Source organism: Mchenga conophoros, linkage group LG2 (assembly GCF_057382185.1).
Source record: "Mchenga conophoros isolate Kocher_MC1m ecotype Shallow Benthic linkage group LG2, M_conophoros_male_GT1.1, whole genome shotgun sequence".
Taxonomy (NCBI): domain Eukaryota; kingdom Metazoa; phylum Chordata; class Actinopteri; order Cichliformes; family Cichlidae; genus Mchenga; species Mchenga conophoros.
The window spans coordinates 4921993-4946378 of NC_140527.1; the positions used below are offsets into that span (position 1 = coordinate 4921993).

The 24386-nt window shown below is 36.9% G+C and overlaps 1 protein-coding gene across 2 annotated transcripts in view; it reads right to left on the reverse strand.

Moving 5' to 3' along the window:
- lingo2 (leucine rich repeat and Ig domain containing 2) overlaps positions 1–24386 on the reverse strand; it is a 222081-nt gene that overhangs the window by 174825 nt on the left and 22870 nt on the right. For both annotated transcript variants that reach the window (XM_085284003.1, XM_085283996.1), the window contains exon 2: positions 5899–5971. The gene's annotated coding sequence lies outside the window, so the exon portion shown is untranslated. The remainder of the gene's footprint in view (positions 1–5898; positions 5972–24386) is intronic.

Sequence of the window (24386 nt, forward strand, 5' to 3'; positions counted from 1 at the left end):
CTCTTCTGTAATCACGTCAGTCCTTATCCAGTTGGGTAAGACCATTATGTTGCCCTTAGATTCTGACAGTTGAATGTAGTTCCCATATGGAAAAGAGAAAAAAAATGTGAATGTTGCGTTCCAATAAACACTATTTTTTGTTTTATACATATCTGATAAGATTGGTATTGTTTATACTATTTTCTATGAAATATCAACCACAGTTTGTTTCCAAGGATTGCCGTTCTGAGCCAATAATAGCAATACCAAATGGTAATACAATACATAGAAATGTGAATAATCATTCAGTACGTTTCATTTTCTTCTCCTTACGGGTTGTTTGGATTTTACTCCATTCTCTAGCTTATATCTATGCCCGTTAAATTAATCCTCCAAAAATAATTAATAAACTACAACGAGAAAATCCAACCAATCTAAGGGGAATAAATAGAAAATGCATTTACAAATGATAAAAGAAACAAAAAAGCATTGAGGTTCAGTTCATTTTGAAAATCCTAATTATATCACCTTATTTGTGGAGCATACAAAATAAAGGCATCTTTAAAACACGCCTAAACATGGCACTAATTTAAATAGATTTAACAGGCTACATGCTGTACTCTGGGCCAATATTAAGTTAATGTATAGTGTGCACTGTACCAATTTTGTTTTGATCTAAACCTATAGCCGGAATCTTGAGTACTGCTCAAAAATGGGTTTAGTATACTGGACCCATTTTGGAGTAATATTCAATATAAATACCAGTCACATCAAAGAACAAAAAACTGCTATTTTGAAAAGAGAGGTACAGTATCTTCACTCCAGCCTTTAAGAAGGGCCCAGCATCACACAATTTATTCCTTGTTGTAGTGACTCTTTAAAACTATCCACACAGGCTCTCTGTGCAATTCCCTGCATGGCATGTTGTAGAGCAGTATTGATTCTTCCTTTGTTTCCAGGTTTTAATGTTTCTTTATGATGTACCTGCAGCTATCCAATATTCCTGTTCATTTTTTGCTATCTGTTTGAAAAAGCACCTTGAGTATAAAATCAACTTTTTATGTATACATCTTCTTTAAGATGACCTTGTATCATCAGTGACAGTTTTGTACACAATTCTATAAACATTTTTGTTTTATGAATGCGTAGTATTAAACTATATTGTCTTTGATGCATGCTCAATCAAATCCCAAGAAATCTTTAGTTGTGGGGATTAAACCATATTGCGTTTCGTCCAAGCTTTTTTAAATTTACTCATTTTTTGAGTTCAGTTTTATTCAAACAACCCCGTATCCTTGCCACCAAAAATCTTTTATGTGCTTCACGAAAGAACGACCATGGACCTACTGTTAAACTACAGCAGTCAGCTGTGTCCCAATCTCCTCAAAGCAATCTATATAGCATCCACTTCCTCCAGGCACTTGGGAAGCTCACTTAAAGACATCAATACTTCAGGAAATGAGACACAGAGCAATGGCTTCAAAGACTGAGAAGTTAGACGCCTGACCCAGATGCCCTTACATCTTATTTAAGGCGTTGCTGCTTAGTGTAGCAGAAATCATTGAGTGAAGTGCTTTCTTTCTTGCTAAAAGATCAACCTGCAAGAGAGGTCCAGTCAAAAGGTAGCAAAGTAAGGCAGTTTTCCTACTCCTGTTTAATCAACTGTATGTTATTTGTGCAATTACGAACACTACAATATTTGTGAAATTGTTCTTAAAAATGATAACATAAAATATATATAAAATGATAATATATTTAAACTGAATATCAACTAGAATAACCACAAATTCAATTATTTCACATTACACTGTTTTTTTTCCCCTCACTATATAGACAGTATAAAACCTTTGAGTACACTTTTGATTTAGCCAATTGTGTGTCACAGACTCTATTTAATTTGCCCTCAAGTTTTTGTATATAGATTCTCAACTATGCGCTTCAATTAAGTCAAACTTCCATCATAACGTTTAAACACCTTTTCTGGCTCCTATTCACAGCTGAAGATATTCAGGAGTACATGATGAGGATTAATCCTTATGTTTAATATTCAAATAACTTCCGTGTCTCTTTCCTGGAACATTGCACTGCCAATCAAATGTCAGTATTCGACCACTGCCGTCAACAGCCCCCATTCCTATTGCCTTGGCAACAGAAAAAGACAAGTGTACTGGGAATTCAAATCGACTGGCATAAGAATGACAGAGGAGGGACTTGGCAATAAAAGAGTCAGAGATAAAAGTATCACAAATTACTTGTGACAAATGGCCCACAATCTATCAGTTTCTAGTTCCAACTTAAATTGATGCAATATGAAGACGCTAGGATGCAAACGTTGACCTAGTCTGCCTCAATCTGATGAATAGATGTTTTTTGGGGGGGTTTCAGATGATTGATACAGTTTTAACAGACACAGAGCTGAAATGTGCCTCTGACGGTGATTTCAGACGTTCCAACAATGCATAATCTTGATGTCCGCTGCAACTCTCGTCCGTGATTGATCATGTTGTCACGACGTCCGTATATTGTCATCATGGGGCTGCACTCAGTTATCACATGAGCTCAAATTTATGCTTTATTTGCTATCTACACATTCATGTCTATTCCAGCAGGCAACATAGTTCAGCTCCACTGTCAGTGGAGAGACATACAGAGACACTGCAGCACCAGGATGGAGACTAACATCTGAGATAACACCACAGCAAGCATGAGTCATAAATTTCACTGTGTCAGATCGATACGGTCGATAATCACTTCTCTTGCACATTCACTTCTAAGTCAGAGCTGAGAACAATTGCCCAATAGTCAGTGGTTCCAACCAACAAACTACACTTGTGTGTTAAATCTGTTTTGGGAAACACTGTTATCAGGTGACTGATTATGCACAAGAGGAGTGCATTAAAAAAGCCCAAAAAAAGTATTTCACTACTTTTTAAATGGGAATTTAAATATTAATATGTATTGTATATTTAACTGCCCCGTTTTTGTTTTACACATGCCTTCTCACTATGTTTCTATCTCATATGTCACATATTTGTCCTTATTTCCAATAGATGAAGCCAGGTGGGAATATAAAGCCTAACCCGACTCACACTATTCAGGTTTATTTGTTGATCTACATAACATCTGATGCATCCTTTCATGCTCTGCCACCTCCTCACTCAACAGTATGGTGCTGCTGACTGTCTGTTCTCTGTAAGAGGCTCTGATATGGCAACCTATGCTCCATTGCTACTGCTGGGCCCCTGGTGGCAATAAAGTTGGAAAGTGATGATGATGTTTTGAGAGAGAGAGAGTTAGGTTTGCATGAGCGGGTATGCAGCAGGTGGCATTAAACACATTTAATGTTAGTGTTGACCTCAAGGGCAAGCTCCAAGATTTTAGGTTTATCAAAACATCTCAAATGCAGCGTAATTCTTTTCATTTTCATTTCTGTGGGCCTGTGAGACTGTGCATAAAATAAATCACAGCCATACATAATCCTGACTTTGATCTTTCGAAAGAAAGTATTTTTGAAGTATTTTTATTGCTTTTTCATTAGTTCAGACAGTTTAGTATTATTTTCATTGTACAAACATACCAACGGGAGCGCTATATTTTTCAAATGCTGTTTGACATCAGTGTATTCTAGTCGCTTATGAAACAATGCAGTGCAGGTGTTCAGCAGAAGAAACTCAAAGAGCAGAATTGCCAATTAGGAAAAGAACCTTTTAACTCCAGGGCTTCCGGCTCTCAGCTTTGAAGTCAGTTTCATATAAATTCATAGTCTCTTGAATTTATTTGAACTTCACCACATGTTGCATATTGCTTCTACTTGAAAGATTGTTCAGTCTAGGAAACACTAATAACATATAAGAATTCTGTTTTTTAAATTTTCTTCTCTAAAGAAAACTTTACAAATGCTGTCTTAGTAATGATCATTCCTAGGCATTCATTTCCAATCACAGAAAAGTAAAGTATTAATGCAATGCTTAGAAAAATACGGTTGGACAAGGAATCCAGTCCACTAACTAGGGAACACGTTAAATCGTGAACTTACTTAATAAAGTTGCCTTTTAACTAGTAAAGTAACCCTGCAGGGAAAACATGTTTTAAGTGTATATACATAACATAGATTATTAAATTTACACTTCTTTGCCCAAACTATTTATGCAGGAAAAACTGTTTAGATTTCCTGTCAATTTCAAATGGGATTTTAACTAAATAGCCTTTTGTTTGCAATATACATACACTACTGAAAAGCACAGAAGTTAGAATGCAGTACTATTAATTTACCTTAGCCACTGACATATTGTTTGAGCTGGCACTTTAAATTTCCTTCGATAAAGTCACTGGCTTGATAAACGTCACATCCCTGTAAAATAATAATGGAAGCTATGAGAATACACACCAGCTATGGCTGAATAGTTTCTCTTCACCCATTCACAAACAAATGAAAAAGTGTTTCTTCATAATCAATCAAATCAAGTAGAACTTTAGCTTTTAGTAAAACTCACTTCAATTTTCTTTTTTGTATTGGATTTGTTTGTCATATCTGCTACTGAACAAAAGAACAAACAAATAAACAAAGATGGCATCACTCTTTTGGCATTTCCTTTGATAATATCCAACAAAGTAGCAGCAAAACAAATATTCCAAATGTGATTTTCTTTTAAAGTAAGAAGACACAATATGATTTGCGCCTTCATTCTATGTTATACAGTCGTGTTTATTTGAAGCCTGGCAAGCAGTCTGAAAAGCTTCAGTTGGTATAGATCATTTTTACTGTCATCACACTGCCAGTAGCTGCAGGCTAGAAACAGCAATGACTTGTTCCATTTTGTCAATCTCCCCAGAGCGATCACAGTTTTACTAGATCCCCACAAACCTCAAGCAACATCTCCACTTCATGTTTGATTAGTTGCATTGGCAATTAAAATCCAATATCAAAACAATATCAAAGTGGTTACCACATGTGTTGTTTAAGCAAAACATATAATTACCAAGAGATTCTGGTGTAATTGGCAACATCATGCTTTATTGCTTTCCGTTCCACCGCACTGTGTTCTCCCCCCTAACGTTGCCAGTATAATTTGGTACTGCCAGATTGGCACAATAGTTGGCATGGACCTTTGAGCATGGAATTATCATGCTTAGCACAATGACAGGGATTGGTAGGAGAGAATGACTTCATGGTTCTGTATTTTTGCCCTCGGGTTTCAGTCACGGTGATCAGCCCTTGTTTAACCCAAGCCACAAGCACCTTTTTATTTATTTATTTTTTCACCACAATCGCACTATTTTAATAAAGAATAACTGAAAATAGCAGAAAATGCTGACATGCTTTACATTGATGCATTAAAGCATGTCTTTTAAAAAAAAAACGATTTTCAGACGCTCATTAGTTCTTCATTGCAACATTTTACAGTGCTGAGAAATGTAAAAGTCAATGTTGTTTTTCAAGATTTGCTCTGACTGTCAGCAGATTACTGACAGATTACTGTGAAATAACAGTGTGTTCTGCTGGCCTATTTTAAAAAGCCACCCACGGATTCAACCGCTATCAGTTCACCTGCGGGTGACTTTGTGTGTATGTATGTGTTCCATTTTGTCACAGGTTTCTTACTGTCAAAATTGGTTCTCTTATTAACAAAAGAAAAACATAAACAAGCAACATGAGAATACCAAAGAGTCAGGTTTCAGAGCTTTGTTTTGCACACCAGTTTCACAAAATTAAAGTTATTCTTGTTTTAATTTTCTTTTAAGCAGTAAGTCTGGAAATCTTTGACCTGTGTCTATTCATAACACTAAGAGTATTCATAAGAATATTCATAGCTAACACCTGGTTTCCCAAATCCATAACAAGTCATGCATGAAGCCCTGCTATTTTCCCCTGTGGAACACATTTATTCATGCTAGCAGAGACACAAAAGATTAACTTACCATACTGGAATAGAGGCAAAGAACATTTCTGCTTGCTGGCAGGATAGTGGAAAGGTGCCTACACAGATTCAGTCTGAAACATAAAAAGGAAAGACTTCTGTAAGGACACGCAATATAAATGACTTATGTTATTACACAGGACAGACACATCAGAAACATTTGAAATGTCAGCATGCAAGAAGCTTGTGTCATCCACTCACTGTACTCAATGTCACATTTAATAAGAGCAAACACTGAATCCCTAACACAAAGATGCGCGGTACAGAAAGATCCTTGACTTTATACAAGTCACTGGGTTATTTCTGTGCATGTTAAGGGAAAGATAACATAAACGGAAATGCATTAAACAACTTTGCAAAATGTGAGATTAGTAGTTAATTCATTTAAAAAAAAAATTACAGTGAAGTTAAAGCCTTGTATACACTAAGATAGAAGCTCAGTATTTCTGAATTACTCATTTCAATTTGTAAAACTTTAATATTACATTGTGCAGCAGAATCCACACTGTTGAATTAGAATTAAATGAGATCATTCTAAACAGTCTATTCCATGAAACAATAAAGATTTACCAACTGCTTAGATTTGGAGCAAATATTTATACAAGGTGTAATTGACGTCCAATAATTAGTATTCATGAGCAGTTCTGCATCACTGTAATATAAGACAGGGTTTTCAATCAGTGTGATAAAATACTTTTTCACTACTGGGTTACTTAAAAAGACCAGTTAAATTACATATTCCACGAGTAAAAAGAGCATCCTTTTTGCCTAGCTCCACCAACCACTATGTTACAGGCTTCATAAAAAACCTGTGTTCTGCTGATATTTTGTATACATTCAGTATACAAATGTACCTCCACTGCGAGACAGTTTGCAAACAACACAAACAACCATTTTTGTCATTTCAGTTGAATTGCTATGCCAGTTGTTTTCCCATAAGCAGCACTGGTTGACTTCTACTTCTGTCAACCAAGAACTTTAAACACAAGAAATATGTCTGTGTGTTGCAGCATCAAATACATCTCCCTGTCATTTTAATACTTTAAAAAACACGCCATTCTCACTGTGGAATTTTGACATTTTGATCAGTAAACCAAAAAAGAAACAAACAAACAACTTGAAGTAATGTTAAAATGCAGCTTTATGGTTTTAATTTCTAAATGCTAACACATCAATATTTTTCACTTGAATATCACTAATATATTTGATGGAATTGCATTTGACGTGAAGAGAAGTATAACAAGCACAGAGAAACCTCAATCTGCCATTCACTGCATTTCTTCCTCTCTGACAGCAATGTTTAGAATTAATGAGATCTCGAGCCTGGTTTACTCTGAAAGGTATGAGCCAGCAAAAATGGAGATGACAGGAAAAGTCAAAGAGCCACACTAATTATATATTTATTTTAAAGACATAGACTTCCAAATGATTTTTTCTTGGCTGCCTGTTGTTGTATTCTTCGCACTCAAACATTTTCTCGGTTTTAATCACACCCTTTTCTCAAATTATTCAAGTTAAAGTGAGACAGATGCTGGCATCTTTTTCTGGAACTGCTAGCTATTTTTTTTCTCTTTTTCACAAAGGGAAGGAGAAAGGCACGGTCCTGGGAGGGGATTTGTGCGGAGGAAGAATGAGAGGGCGAGGAGAAAGAGAAGGAGAAGAGAGGGATGAGACACCACTGGGATGTAGTCTTGAGTATGCCAAGGTCAGCAGAACTCTCACTATGAAATCAAACACTGCCAAACACACACAAAAGGATAGACCTAACAGACAAACACTCACTCTCACACACACACACACACACACACACACACACACACACACACACACACACACACACACACACACACACAAGTAGCAACTCACTGCCCCATCTTAGCTCTTCCCTGAACACAACCTGCTGAGAATTGTTAAATTGCCACTGGGCTCACACTTGGCTTTGTGGCACCATTATATCTATGCACACCAGCACGCCCCCATGTCTAAAGACTCTTGTATGAAACAAGTGGACATAGCAGCTACCATGATGTCACCCTCTGGTTTGTGGACTGTTGTTTTGAGGGATTGAGTTTGGTTTTTGGCCTTCCTCATAGCCACAAATGGCAAGCAATGACTGAGAACCAAAAGAGACTACACTATATAGCAAACTGCAAGTCAACCACAGCTATGCACAGCAATCCCAAAGTGGAAGAAGGGAGGTGGAGGTGATAGGAGGAGCAGAGACTCCACATTCTACACACCACTAATAAATGCAGATTGAAGGTACTTTTCAGAACCGAAGACACAATTCATTTTTTTATGATTGTTTCAAGTTTTGCACAGCCTGACCTCACATTAAGATAGACAATAACTGCGGATTTTTTAAGGTTAATTGGAAAGTTGTTTATTTAGGCAACCTCTTGCGACCGTAGGAGTAACAATAAAAATGGGAGAAGTTTAAATTTTAACATGTGAAAGGGGCTGCTTACACCTAAAACCAACGTTTTCACATGGGATTGCAATTATGAAAAGACAATAAAGTTCAGGTGTAGTTAAAGAAGCCATTCAAGCTATCAATCTGCCATTTAAGTATGAGGATGTTTTGCTTCTTTGTCATTACATTGGTGTCTTGCTGCCTTTCTTGCCTTGCTGTACTGATACTTATGTACAAGTTCAGTTGCACATTTTCGCATTGTTTTCAATTAAGCTTTTTTCTTTTCTTTTTTTGTTTTTTTTTTTATAGAAAAAGCTGCCTGCCAATATTAAAGAATAGAGATTAAGTAAATGAGTGAGTTTGAAACTCACATATTGCTATAACGAGTGCAATAAGTATGACCCACATGAACCTCATAGTACTTCTTTTATAAGACCGATTTTGACCATTTAGGATGAGTACTATGTTGTAAACACACACATATACTATCTCATACACTGTGTGTGGATACACTCAAAGGAATATCCTCTGTTCTAAGGATTATTTAATGTTCCAATACACTTTCTGTAGTTTGCTGAAGAGTAATCTTTTAGTCCTCGTAAAAATTTCAATGAGAGAGAGAAAAATATAATGTTTGGCTGTGTGTTAAACAAGTTATCAGTCTTAAAACATTCATGCTTATTCATAATAAAAAAAAAAAGTCATTTCAGACTTCAGGGAGAACAGGCGAAACATTTCCACATCACATGGGTATTTACGCAGTATAAACAGAGCGACTTTTGTAATCCTTTCAAAGGTTTCTTAACTAGTAAAGTGTTTTTGTGATTTTGCTTGTTTCCTACAGTGTGGACAAGAAGGTGTGCAGAAAATTCAGAGTTTATGCCAGCATTTAAATCACTCTGATTTTCATTTCCTGATCAAGAGATATTAAAAGTGTTATATAGGTTTATAACTGTATATTTCCCATATTCTGATTGCATTCATCACCATAATTTATCAGGACTTCCCTGAAGGCAACAGGTGCTAAATAATTGATGAAAGCCTGAAAGCTGTTTGGCTCTGTGAGGGAGTGCTTGCAAGTCTCTCATGAGAGAAAAAGGCAACAGCCGCTTTGAAACCAGCGGAAGCCAGCAAGCCGCAGAAATTACTTCTGTGTTCCGTCATGCCAAACATTTAGTGCTGAGACAATGCAATACAGTTTCATTACAGTGCGGTAGCCTTGCAGGCAGAGACATCAAAGATCTGGTTTGTTTAGGCCTCAGTTAACCAAGACAATCAAGAGATAACGATACAGCTGAGACTAATTTCAAAGAGAACTACTTACCATTCTAAAAGTAAGGATGTTTAAGGATCTTAAAAAGTGAAAATGAATAATATTTTTTTTATGTACCTTGAAGTAGATGTCCAATCTAAAATTAAACTAATTTTTTTTTCACAGAATTTAGAAACATGAACATATCTTTTATAAAACAGCAAGTTTGTTGAAAATATTCAGATCATTGTCATGAAACTGAAATTATATACTGCTTTCTTAATGTCATTTAAGCCCATATAATGGGATATATATAGCTCATTTATAGTTGGTTGCTAGGCAACATGATGGTGTCATAATATCTCAAATAAGGCAAAAACGAAGGTTTTGGTTGTTCAACTCCTCCTCGTATTAGATGAGTTTGTTGTTGAATTCATGAAAACATTGTATGAATTATAGCAAGATATACAGTAACATTAGTTTCAGATAAAGACAAACATATTAGTAAGAGAATCTCAATGATCAAGGTAAGGCAAGTTTATTAGCAAAATTCAACAGCAAAGTGATTCAAAGTGCTTTACAGAGTCATTAAAAAACAAAACCAAATAAAAAGCATGATTTAAAATGGAAAAAAGAGAAAGGAACAGTAGATAAAATCAGTAGTTAAAATGTAAGTTTTGAAAAGTTAAGCTTAAAAGTAAAACAGTGTGGATTTGGTGCTTTATTCAAGTGCAGCTAAGAACAGGTGAGTCTTCAACCTGGATTTTTTTTTTTAAAAACTGAGTGTTTCAGCAGATCTGATGTTTTGAAACACTGTTTCATGGTGTTTCATGGACAAAGTCATGAAACACCATGAACACCAGTATGCCCGATGGTGATTTTTCGTTTTTATGGGCCGATGGGTTTTTTTTCGGTTTTTTTCCGTAACGTAATATACAGCTGGGCGGGTGCTATGATATTATTGATGTTGAACTTGTTTTATCTTATTTTATTTATAAGATTAGTTATTAGAGTTTCCAACCAACCCGTAAAAAACTGAATCGTCTGGTATTGAGGTGAAAAGGAACAGTTTGTCCCGGACTTCAGCTACAATGAAAAATACACAAAGCTGGATTTATTCTGTGTCTTCGCTGCACAGCTGCCTCTTCTTCTCTCAGTCTCTCCCCCTCCATCTCCTGTTTCTACTTCAATCATGAAACGGATCAATGATCAGCTGATCGGCTTTTCTCTCTTGTTTGTTTATCGCCCACTTTGCGCCAGAAAGAAGAAACCGGCGCATGTCGCGCTAGACAACAGCAGCACGTTTAAGCTTGATCAGCTGTTGTTAGAATTTATTTAATATTAATTTCTAGTATCAGCTGATGTTTGTTTGCTGGAGCCACAGCTGTAAAAAAGCTGCTGGTCATGATGTCAGTTTGGATATGTGGTGAGAGGGAAACATGAAGATGAAACCAGGAGATGTCCTTACTGGATCATCAGAGTTGAACAGGTGATGGAGAAACAGGTTTACCTTTTAGGTGACATGAATGAGTTGAAGGGAAGTTATGAACTGTTTCTGAGAGACAAATAATGCCAGGATCCTTTTTTATGTAGCTGACAGCTGGTAACTGTGCAGGGGCGGGTCTAGCAAAGTTAAGTTAATGTCTCTTGTCTACATGTAGGCACAAGAGGGATCAATGGCAAGGCATAGAGATTCCGTATCTTCAGTCTTCAGTGGACACTCCATTTCTGGCACAAAACACCTGTAATAGATGGTTGATTTAGGAGGTGACCCGACAACTTCAGCCTGTCAAACAGCAATGGAGTAGTGTGTTAAAAAAAAAATTTAAGCATGCATTCAGATTCAATCTGAGCAATTCAAATTCAAATTTAACTTATTCATATTCAGTTTCTGATGGCACAGATTTCTGCCCATATTCAGCTGCCACTGACACAGGAGGGTTTGTTAGCCTGTCAACTGTAGCAAATAAGACCCGAGCATTATGACTGTTTTTGGTGATGATATCAGAGAAGTAGCACCTCCTTGCATTCCTCAGTTGTAAATTATAATTGTGAAGTTTCTCTTTATAAATGTCATAATGAACCTGGAGGTTTGTTTTTCTCCATCTGCGCTCAGCTTTCCGACACTCTCTTTTTTCGTTTTTTCACCAGTGTGGAGTTTCTCCATGGAGACTTCTTCCTTCCAGAGATAACCTTCACCTTAATGGGAGCAATAGTGTCCATGACATTTAACATTTTAGCATTGAAGCTATTGACGAGCTCATTGACTGAACCTCTGGACAGGCCAGGTGTTAATGGGAAGATCTAGTTAAAGATCTCACTACTTTTGTGATCACTGCTGTTGACATATTTGTGTGCGCTGACATTTTACTATCAAAGAAAAGACAGTAATGATCAGACAGGCCCACATCAGACACAGTAACCTTTGAAATGCTCAGGCCCTTGGAGATTAGTAAGTCAAGAGTGTGTCCTCTATTATGTGTGGCCTCTGTTACGTGCTGAGTCAGCCCAAAGTTGCCCAGAGTGTTACTCAGGTCTTTAGTCCCTTTGTCCTGAGGGTTGTCCACATGAATGTTAAAATCCCCAACAATAATTACACAGTCGAAATCAACACAGATCACAGACAGCAGTTCACTGAGGTCATTAAAAAAGTCTGTGCAGTATTAGGGGCCTGTAAACATTACAAAAACAGTCCCTAGTTGTCTCTTGAAAAAAAAAAACCAAAAAAAAACAACCTTACACTACAACATCAATATGTCTGTTCATATTATTTCCTTTCTCTTGCAAAATATAAAACTTGTAAATAAAATTTTAGATAACATTAAGTTCTGTAATATATATGCGTAATTGTATTAAGATCAGGCAAATAACTAACAAATACCTTCACATTAAAACAGTACACAATCAGGGTCACAATCAGCCTTTCCACAGGCACGTTTGCATAACATGTCCAGGGTGTTTTAAACACAAAACATCGGTACTGTATGTAGCCCCAGTACAAAAACTAAGTCCAAATTTTTAAAAGCCATACTAGACCCAGATATCGTCAGAGAGGTTTGCATACTGCTTAAGGAAATTGTTTTTGCTCAGTAAAGCACAGTGCAACTCAGCATCGTGTGTATGTCAAGGATCATTCCACTCAGTTGTGTATATGTTTCATTCGAGGATAAATGCACACTCAACCTCGCGTCAGGAAAGGGTGTAGCTTATGTAACAAAAAACGTTAGCTGCACTGTAAAAGATCTGTGGAACCAGTAACAATTAGTATTTTCTCATACTAATGTGCTAACAACTGGACCATGAAATGAAGAATATTGTTATGTTTGCAGTTCTGTATGGTTGTCTGTCAGATGATAATCATTCAACCTTTATATTAGCCAAGTTAATGTTTGAAGAGGATGTGTTGAAATGGCAATGCTGCCATTACAATATTAATACACAGCAGATCCGCAGAGTCATCAGAGCATAAAGTTTAATCAGAATCATCATGTGCTGTGACAAAAACACTGTAAATGATTATATTTCCCATTTGCTTTTGTGAAGATCTTTCATTTTAATGAGCTTTGTTGGAGTTTATCTCTTTAATGTCCCAAGAAATGTATACAGATAAAGAAATATGTAGAGTCCAAAGTTTGAACTTATTAATTTCATTTAATTCTTTTGAGTATTTCCATTGGACTTCATGTAATTGATTCATGGAGACGGAGTTGAAAGACTAGAACAAATACATTTTTACAGGGAAATATGAATAAATAAAAACAGATATGCTTTATGCATCTGGGAAATTCTGCATTTACATCATTAGATGTAAGAAAAGCATTATAGAGTCATTTTATGTGGTATAACAGATTTCTACATTCCTATCTTACATAAAATGATTCATCATTTACATCATCATGACTGCCCCTATATTATTATTCTGTCCTGTAATAAATATGATGTTGCGCACAGTAGAAACACGTGTTTAAATGGTTAAAAACAAATGAATATTCCCCCCCATCTACAATCACATGCAATTAAAGATGTTGCTTGACAATTTAATGGCTTCAGACAACAATTTCTTGGAACCACCCACTCTTGTCTCCAATAATTCAAGGAACACTTCAACTGTGTGCTTCCTGAAAATAAAGGTAACACTTTGTTAAGGAGTAATTGCTCATGACGATAGGCCCTCTAAAAATACTAATTAAACTCACCAAGAGGTCTTGGTTGTTTTACATTGTGAGTTGTTTCTGTTTAGGATACTTCAAAAATTAACTTCAAAGTGCTTCAAGAATATCAACAATCTTTGATTACTAAGCTCACTTGTATTTTGAACTACCATTTGCATAGTCATATCACAGAGCAGATGGCCCTATGCATTCCTCATTTTGGGGATATCATTACTTTCAAATGGTTTCTAGGAAGGCATGCAGAACATTCCTTGATTCTTCTACTACATCAAATATTCTCTCACAGTTCCACAAAGACACTTGATCAAAAACCATTTCCATAATTCATCAAACTTTGCATGTGCATTTAAAATAGATATGTCCACAGTACATGTTGTACATCTAGTACAGCACATTCAGTATTTTTTTCTTATGAGAAAAGATAATAGCGAACAACTATAAATAGCCTGGTCTTTGTTAACACAATTTACAGGGGGTGAATGAGGAGGTGGGGATAAGGGGGATTGGTTGTTCATTTCAACTAAAGATGGTTTTTAGATTAGGCAGGAAAATTGCTCTGAGCAAGTCAACTGTATTTGTCATAAAAAGAAAGGATGACAATGTCTCTGACTAAAATTATGCTGTGTATGTGCCCCTAGTAGAAATAATAAAAACCTACATATTGTGATTCACATCTTTTTATTACTTTTATCAAAAGAAGTCAACCATAATTACAGAAATGCCTTTCAATTGTTGTACCTCTCATAATTTACAGTGCTGTGGGTTGTGGCTGAGAAACTATAAATCACATTTTGAATATGCATGCACATATTTTCAGATTACAAGCACTTGGAATTGGCGACATGACACTATACCTATTGCTCTGGATCAGACCTGGTAATGTCAAATTACCAGGTCTATATCTGATAATGTGATGTAGATCAGTCAGCCACAAGATTTGCCAAATATTGTGTAGATCCCCCTCTAACTGTCAAAACAGCTCTGACCTATTGGGGCCTTCTGGCTGTGATTTGTGGTGTCTGGAACTAGGACACCTGCCAGCAGTTCTTTGGGTTGTTGGGTGGAAAGCTGGGTCACTTACATGAGTTCAACAACCCAGTGCCTTCAACAAAATATTTCAATAAGTTGGTCAATGGTGCAGCATGGTGATACAGTTGTTAGCACTGTTGCCTTACAAACAAGGTCGTGGTTCAAACCCACCGAGTGGCGTGGGTCCTATGTGTGCAGTTTGCCTGTTCTCCCAGTGCTTACATGGGTTCTCTGTTGGCACTCTGTCTTCCTCACACTCTGAAGACATTCTTCTTATGTTAATCTGGTTATTCTAAATTAGCTGTAGATATAAATGTGAACATGAATGGTTGTATATCTCTGTGTTAGCCCTGTGACAGACTGATGACCTATCCAGAGCGTGTCCCACCTTTCACCCTATGACAGCTCGGATAGGCTCCAGCTCCCCTGCCACCCTGAATTGAATAAGAGATTAAGAAAAATGGATGGGTGGAAGTTGGTTAATGTTATTTATTCCACCTGTGTGTGAAATTAATATTCATTCTGAGCAGTGTAAAATGTGGTACGTCAGCACTTCAGCAAGTGCTTCATTCTCACAGCTGCCATGAAACTTTGAAGCAACATTAACAAGCATTAAAATAAACGCTAGCTTCTCTATTGGGGTTGGGTGATGTGCTCTATATTCCAATGTTCCTATCGCCCCCTGTGAGATCACCAATCAGCAACAACATTTCTGCCATCTGTCATCCTGCAGAAGTGGTTACCATAAATCTTCTGCCAAAATTCATAAAATCTGTCCAAAATTTTAAAATCTCATGGTACTATACTATTCTATCTCAGAGAGTATTGTGCACTGCGTAGTTAATGATCTAAACTTTATGTTATTTTTTCTGCAGTAATTTTATATTGTATAAAATAGACATTAAACAGCAATTATAATAAAATATATCATTATTATTATCATCATCACACAAACAAACACAAGAAAGCTTAAATCATGTCATGAACAGGTGAAGGTAGATTAATCGGGTGATTAGACCCAGACCACAACATACAAACAGATGACAGGAAATGGCATCATAAGAAATCAAGCCAAGAACTCAAAAGGCCATGCCACCACCATGAATAAATAAAAGGAGTACTACTAGAGTTTAAAAAAAATCAGACTGTGATGGCAATGTAGCTAGACCACAAACCACTAGCAGCTCAAGTACAACTGCTAAAGCGCTTTTCCATTCAAACATACATCCATTCACTTCTGCTTATCCTTTTCAGAGTCGCAGGGGGCACTGCAGCCTATCCCAGCTGTCTTAAGGCAAGAGACAAAGTACACCCTGGACAGGTCGCCAGTCTAACACATAGACAAGAGTCACATTCACACCTATGTGGCAATTTAGTGTTTCCAGACAATTGCATGTCTGTGGACTGTGGGAGGAAGCCAGAATACCCGGACAGAACCCATGCAAACATGGAGAGAACATACAAATTCCACGCAGAAAGACCCCGGCCTGATGGTAGTACGGTTAACCACCGTACTACCATGCTGCCCAATGCTACACTCAAACACCTTTGGTTTTACAATTTCCTGTATAAATGATTAGATTTTGAACTAACAAGCTTTCCTCATTTCCTAAGTGTGCTGAACGGAATATGCCAACGGAATAGCTCGTCTCCACGTGCAGTCAAACATTAGCTGCTGTCTATCACCATTCCTCACGAATTTGAAGGAGAATTCAATGACTAAACTAGAACTGAGAAGACTTGGGACAAAATGCTGACTTAAGAGAATAGAAAGCATCTTCCAATATGTAGAAGAATGATCAATTGTTGTGAAGTGGTATTTTTTTTAATCTACTTAAAACTTAAGGGAGACATTATACTGATAATGCGCACGATTACCCCATTAGGCTTGTCAAGACTATTATTATTATTATTATTAATATATACTAATATATTATATATGTCAGCCACCAAAACAAAATTATTGACCCCAAGGAGTTGGAAAGTAGAATGATACAGTGTACTCAGGCATTATGTCCATATACAACAAGGTGCCCTCCTAATCTCTGTAAATGAAAGGAACAGGAAATTCAAAAAGCAGTCCTTTTACACTGTTACACTAGCAATATGACAATTATTTGTTTGTTGTCCCTGAGCCTTGCAGGGCAGTATTCAGATTTGGTGGCCTCCAGCTGTTTATGCAAAAAAATGGAGGATAATGTGGGTTGTAGCCGTTGAATCTCAAGATAGACAGTCGTAACCAGCAGAATCACAGAAAATGGCTGCTGGAGAGAGAAACAACCATCATTACTGGAAGAAAATTGGAGATATTTCAGTGTTAATGCAAAACAGAGTAATCGTAACACCTCTTCAAATTACTGAGCAGTAACATTGTAGAAAATGATCCAGTCTAATGGTATTTAGTACGACTTAAAAACAAAACAAAAAAAATATTGTGACATAATTAGCTAAATAGTTAATTATGTTAATGCACAGTTAAGCCTTTTTGTTAAAACAGAAGCATTGCACTTAAAAAATTTCCATATATGGTGAAATGCCATTGCTGTAGGACAGCAAATGACTTTATACATGTATATGCATGGTGAGTCTGCTTTACCTTTATTCTACTCAGCCCTCATTTGTCCAATATCCTTGTGCAGAAGCTGTAGAAGTAAAGCAGTGCCACTTTACCATGCAAACTACCGTTCAGCTTCCCCTATGGTGACCTGTGGAAAAGTCTGACCTTCTTACTGGTCAGGGTGACCATTATATACACAATAAAAAGAGAAATCCTGGTTAAAATTTATAGAAAGTAGTATGTAAAGTGCCTGATGACTGGGGCTCTATTTACTCCTATCTACAATATTACAATTTGCTTTCCTTTTTACTTCGCTAGCGTATTCACTTATTATTGAAATGTCAACAGAATATATAAAGAAGCTAAACATTCCCACAGTAAAATAACCTACAGCACCAAGTGAAACATAGTTAAAAACACTATATGTATGGGGCACAGTGTCCATGTTACTAACTGACTCACTAAGACTGGTATACTACGCTAAGATTAAAAATGTATTTAATATATGATAATACAGTATGTAATTATTCTACGTTTCAGTACACTGAATCATTCCTTGCACAGTACAGCATTAATTGCAGTCCAGTAGCAAGTACATTTCCTTAAAGCATTTCTCAGGGTGAGAAAGAGCATCTTGCCTTTTCCCCCATACCTTTGTAGGGTGAACCTTATCTCTCTTCTGCAGTGTTTTGCGTTTTTGTTCTCCCAATGTTATGCTACTATTCATCCCCAATCTGACTCTGTTCTGAACAACAAATCACTGTTTGGTTCTTTTTGTCTTCAGGACAACTAACTGTCTGTTTCTTTTTCAGGCGCTCAGCCTCCTTGCCACATTGTCCTCACTTGCTCATTGTCTTTGCCTCCGTCTGCCCCTTGTTATTTATGGAACCGAGAAAAACAGAGAAGAAGCCCGGAGCTAAACTATGCCCACAGCCAAGCTGCCCAAGAGATTTTGCAAAGGCCTTGTCAGAGACAGAAAGCCTTCTGTCACCTCTGCCACACCACCTCCCCTGCACAATATCCTGCCTACTACTCCAACCTGATTAACATTTCTACGTGATGATGGAGTGATGACTTAATGTGCTGGCTCTCATTGTGACATGTATTTCTCATCCTGCTTCAACGTGTAAGCTCTTCCTTTCATAGTGGTCACACCTGGACAGTCTGATGCCCATTTATGAGTAAGCATATCTAAAATGTTGTATTTTGTCTTTCTGTCAGCACTCGAAGCTACAGTGTGGATCATTGAGCAGACTGATATCTGCTGCTTGTGGATCTGAATATTTTTAAAACTCAGTATAGGGTAATGACTTAAGGACAGAAAGAACTGTAAGAATCTGAGACACCGCATCAGCCTTATACAGTGGTCCCTCGTTATAACACGGTTCACCTTTCGCGGCCTCACAGTGTCGCAGATTTTTCTTAGCACAATTTTGCATGCTTTTTTCTGTTTTTTTTAACGGCGCATTGTTCTGTGTCTTCTGTGACTCTAAAGTGCTGTACTGTATGTTTGTAAGTTCTCTCCCCAACAAACCCAACAATGTCGTTGAAATGTTTTGCACCATCAAAGTGAAATTAAATTTGTTAGTTCTAAAATCCATCATTATTATTTATAGGAAAATGTTCATATTTTTATTTCTCAAACAAATGTTTGGGCCTGAAAACAGGTTTTGATCTCTGGTTTCATTCTATGGACTTATTTTTCTTTTGAACTTTGAGAACTTTGAGAATGTTTAAACAAGAGAGAGAAATGTGAAAATGTTAATGCCTGTCCGAGAAAAGTGTATAAAGTGTGTAGTGAGGGGTTTAACAGCCTTAAAACATCTATAATTGTAATCTTGTTAAGTGGACCACTTTATGGACAGCATCTGACAAAGATGATAACTTATTTTTCACAGTTCCTGTAATCAGAAAGTGTGGGTATTAAACAAAGACAACTATGGTCAGAGGCTTTATGTGTTTGGCTCACTGTTTCCTCAAATTTGGCACAAAAATTTAATTGGTCTTGAAATAACTGGTTAGATTTTGATGGTTAAATGTTACCAAGTGCTGGTTTAAGTTTCCTTTAAAAAGATTTGTTTCCATATATCACAGTACCAGTGACTTGAACGTTTGCTGTAAACTAAGTAAGTGTAAATTATTAAAAAAAATTTCCACATAGAAAGCTGGGTAAAATTTACTTGAGAGGGGAACACTACAAGCAACAGATACCCAAGAACCAGGTCAATTACAACTAAAGAGCAAACCAGATACATCTAGCAAGCTAGGTAGCACAAGAGTGAACAGGAAAGTATGAAGATGGACCAAAGATGCACCAGAAGAAATTCTGCTTAAAATGAGTTGTGAGTGCAGGTTTTATTTTTTAATAGTTGTTAACTTGTTTTGCTTTAACCAATGGCACGCATAATCTTTTTCACCTACTCTCTGTTTCAAAGTGTTATTGTGGGCATTGCTTAGCTCCTCCAGAGAGAGCGTACCAAGTCATACACATGGATGTCACAGTCTTTTGATTTGCACTGTAAACATACAAATTTTTAGTCATACCACAGCACTACTCTGATTTTTTCCAGTCTTGAATAAATAGAGTATCTCAGAGATGTGGAGGTCATTTTACTATATCTGTCACAAACAGTTACTTTGACTCAAAATCAACTAATTTGAATCGAAATAGTAATGATATTATTTTCCAGTATCCAGTATAGAAAAGGGAAAGAAAATACTTATAGCAATTTGAAATTCTGAATGTTAGAAATGACAACTTTTTATTTCTTTTTTTTTTAAATTCACAACTTATCACAGATTATCAGACACAGGAAAATAGAAGAAAACTGTTGTGTGAAAGAGACAGGCCTAAGGCAATGAGCAGTAAATCAATGAGCTGTGCACAATTTTTATGAATAAATAAAAATCACTATGATGGCTGTATTGCTATTCCATACAGAATAAAAACTGAATAAACACAAGCTAGTTATGCAAATCTACTGAAATAAATGGTGTCCACCAAGACTGTCTTGCTTACTATTCCATTTTAGATTCCTTTAATTTTTCTGCCTTTATGTACTATATCATTTATATTACATCATTGTATTTAAAAAAGTCATATTTATTCTTAAATGGCAACAAAGTACAGTAGAACCACAGTCTAACAACCATGGTGATAACTGAAGGTCAGTGTTCATGGTAAGACGCCAATCTTATCAACCAGTTGTTCAGGGCCGTGCAGAGAGGTTTAAAGGGGCGGGTGCTCAAAGTTAAAAAGGGGCACATTGAGCCAGGCTGAATAACAACAACACACATTCATCAAGAATCTAATATGGGCAACAAGGCAAAGCAAACGTAGCCGATGCTTTATCCGATGGGTACAATGTTGCTGTTGAGGGGTTGCTGTAGATAGTGCTGGAGGGCAGGGCTGTGCTGATCTGAGACTGTAGACATTAAAAAGTCCATAGGAGAGATGGTAGCTGATTAAACAAGTGTCATGAGATAATAACAAAATGCAAAGATTGGTGACAGCACTTGGAACCATAAGGACACAAAAAACTGTGAGAAATAAATTAGGCTCTGCCTGTGAATCACTCTTTGCTTCTCTTCTTCCTTCCATCCCATCATTTCATATATCACTCTCCACTTGCTGTCTATCTGAGAACAAGGCACAACTTGCTATTGCAATAAACTATAATTTAATTATCCACAACTAACAACTCTTGCACTTAATCTAAATGATGACAGAAAAATGTTATAGCACTGCCTTTAGTAGCCTCACACAGCTCCTGCTGTTTCCTCCTCATGTCCTTACCAGCCATGTCTGGACAATGTTATATCATGAGTAATATTTTTTTTAAAAATCCATCTAAATAAAACACACACATTAATAAAATAAAAAAGGACAGGTAATGTTTGTCACGCTGTTGCACACACAGCATGCTCGTTTGTTTCAGTTCGTCAGCTGCAACAAGACAACATGTACGTAATAAGCTAATACTCCTGTGTGCTACACACTACAGTGTGCGCTGTACACCTACTTACTGCTTTTGTCGCATCAGTCTGTGTCTCTGAGTTAACTTGTGTTTCTCCTACAGCTCCGGACCGCTAAAATGCGTGTGCTCTTTGTGAGCTCGTTCCCGGCTCGTAACCAGCGCGTTCTGCCGTCAAGGGCGATCATTGGTTAAATGTGATCATGTGACTGATGCAAGCCAGATCCTTTTATTTAGCAAAACTGTGATTAATAGTTAAATATTATTGTTGAGGGGCACAGACAGGACTCCGCACGCACACACACATAAAAAATAATAATAACTTTTTTTTGAAAAGTTGCCTCAACAAAAGGGCACTTTGGGCACCCATCAGGAAAGGGGCGGGTGCTCAAGCCCCTCTAGCCCCCCCCCTCTGCACGTGCCTGCAGTTGTTATCTTTTGCCAAACTGAACCTTTTTAAAGTATGTTTGGTGGATGTAGTTGTTTCAAGCCATATGGAAAGCCCATACATGTGAATTGATGGACTTAGATGAAGTCTATGTTATTTTATAAATAAAATAACATAAATAAAATATATAGGTTTATTTATATATTTTATTTAGGGTGGCACGGTGGTTAGTACTGTTGCCTCACAGCAAGAAGGCTCTGAGTTCAAATCCACCATCAGGCCGGGGTCTTTCTGTGTGGAGTTTGCATGTTCTCTCCATGTTTACGTGGGTTCTCTCCGGGTACTCCGGCTTCCTCCCACAGTCCACAGACATGCATCTAGTGGTGATAGGTTAATTGTTAACTCTAGGTTAACTCTAAATTTCCCATAGGTGTGAATGTGAGTGCGAATGGTTGTCTGCGTCTATGTGTGTTAGCCCTGCAACAGACTGGCAAACTGTCCAGGGTGCACCCTGCCTCTCGCCCTAAGACAGCTGGGATAGGCTCCAGCCCCCAGCCTGACCCACCCCCACCCACCGACCCCAGAAGTGGATGGATGTTTATTTACCTTCAGATGCATATGTAAAATATTATATATTCTTCTGTGAAAATCACAGCTCATCAATAAAAGTTGATGATGGCAACCCTTATCTATTATCTATGCCTGAGATGATAGAGCAGAATTCAACTGTTGTTAAACTTCAGGTGTTGAATTAATTTGTTGAAAAACTGCTTTTCAACTATGAACAGATGTAATTCTACAACCAGAATGCCATATTCTTCATATATGCCTTGAAATGCAAGTAAGCAAAGTCAGCAACAAATAGGATTATTCACAACCCACCTGCTGGAAAACAATTGTGTGCTGTTAAAATCTAAATAAAAACAGAATGCAACTATTTGAAAATCTAAATAAAACATATATTTACTTACAGTTAAGTGTGATTATAACATTATTTTATATGCTTTCATAACCACAACTAATGAATATATATATTGAATAGTCCAGATGAGCACAGTCTTTCAGAGGTAAAGATGGGTATGGGTTAACCACTGTCAACGGCTGAATGGGGCAAACAGTTCAACAATTTAAGTAAAGCATTTCTTAAAATGAAATTGCAAATAATTGAGGGAATTCATCATCATGCAGTACATATTGTAATTAAAATAGTCAAAGACTTCAGAAAAATATTTGTGTGAAAGGGACAAGGACAAAAACTGATACTGAATGTCTGTGATCTTGGAGCTCAATAGGCTTGAGGGCACTTCTCAAAACTATTGTCAGTGAGCAGCATTCATCACTGCAATCAGAGATGTACAAAAAACTTGCTAACTTTAGCACATCTGTTGCCAGCGAATAAGAAGTTGAATACAAGGATGATGATTGCGAAACCTTCCATTAGATGTTGAGAGCTTCTTCTTGAGGTAATTAGACAGCTGGGTAAGTTGTTGTCACAGAAACAGGGCTTTTTCACAGTGTTGGTTGACATTTTAACTTTTTATCAGCTATTTACAATACACAAACACATTATGTGAGATTGGATGTTCAAAACCTTAGTACGTAATAATAGGAAAGAAAAAAAAAGAGATGTACAAAAAAAAGGTTAAAATTTTATGTAAAAAACAAAACAAACAAACAAAAAAACAAAACAAGATCCACTTTCCAAGAAAAGTAGATCTTGAAAAACTGAATTAAGTAACAATGAGTTTTGGGGGGAAACTGGGCTGTAACATGTAAATCAATGCAAAAGTGCAAATTTTTCAAAGAGACAAAGGATACTGAGGATATTTATTCCAACTTTCTTAGTCTTCCTATGAATAGCACAGACTTAGGTAGACTAGCAACTGAACTCACTTACTGTGTAATATTAAACCACCGGAAGGCAGACTGGATCCATAATGTGGTCGGTTATGGTAACTCTTATATTCTACTCTGTGCTTCTCAGATCCCTCTATAGTAAAGATTTGATTGCCAAAGACTCAAGATCCAAAATCACTCACTCTCATTGAACCATTAGGTTTTTCGCTGTAACTGCTGTCCAGTCTTATAAAAGGCATTTACTGAGCTGCTGCTCTGTTGCACAGCTAATTAGATAGGTTCTGTTGTTTCTGTACTCTTGACATGCATTAGCTTCTTGGTACGACTGAGTGCACACCAGGCAGCTTTGTGCACAGTCACTACTTTATCACATGGTGACTACCTAAAACCACAGACAGGACAGACAGGATCCCTAAGATGCTAATAAGCCAAACATATCAGTTAAAGCAAAATTAACAGTTATTTCAACAAATTATAGTTTGTTAATTATGCAACTTCAGCAGATTTTAAATGAGGAGAAGACAGTTGTAAAGATACTGTCTTTGCACTGTACCCGCATAGTAAACATCCAATGAGATGTAGTGTACTAGCTCTACTGTAATGAACAAGTAGGGATAGGAACTAATAAGAATTTAGTAATTATGATTCCATTATCGATTCTGGTATTGATTCTCATTTGGTTCTCATCGACTAAGCAGCAATATCAAAGATATCACATTTGTGCGAATTAACTGCATGCTGTGTGGTCAAATGTTTGTGCACTGTGGCGATATTTCCTCACTTTACTGTAAATGTTGGGTTCGTTACTCAAAAAAGCAATGTATTACACATATTACACAAAATACTT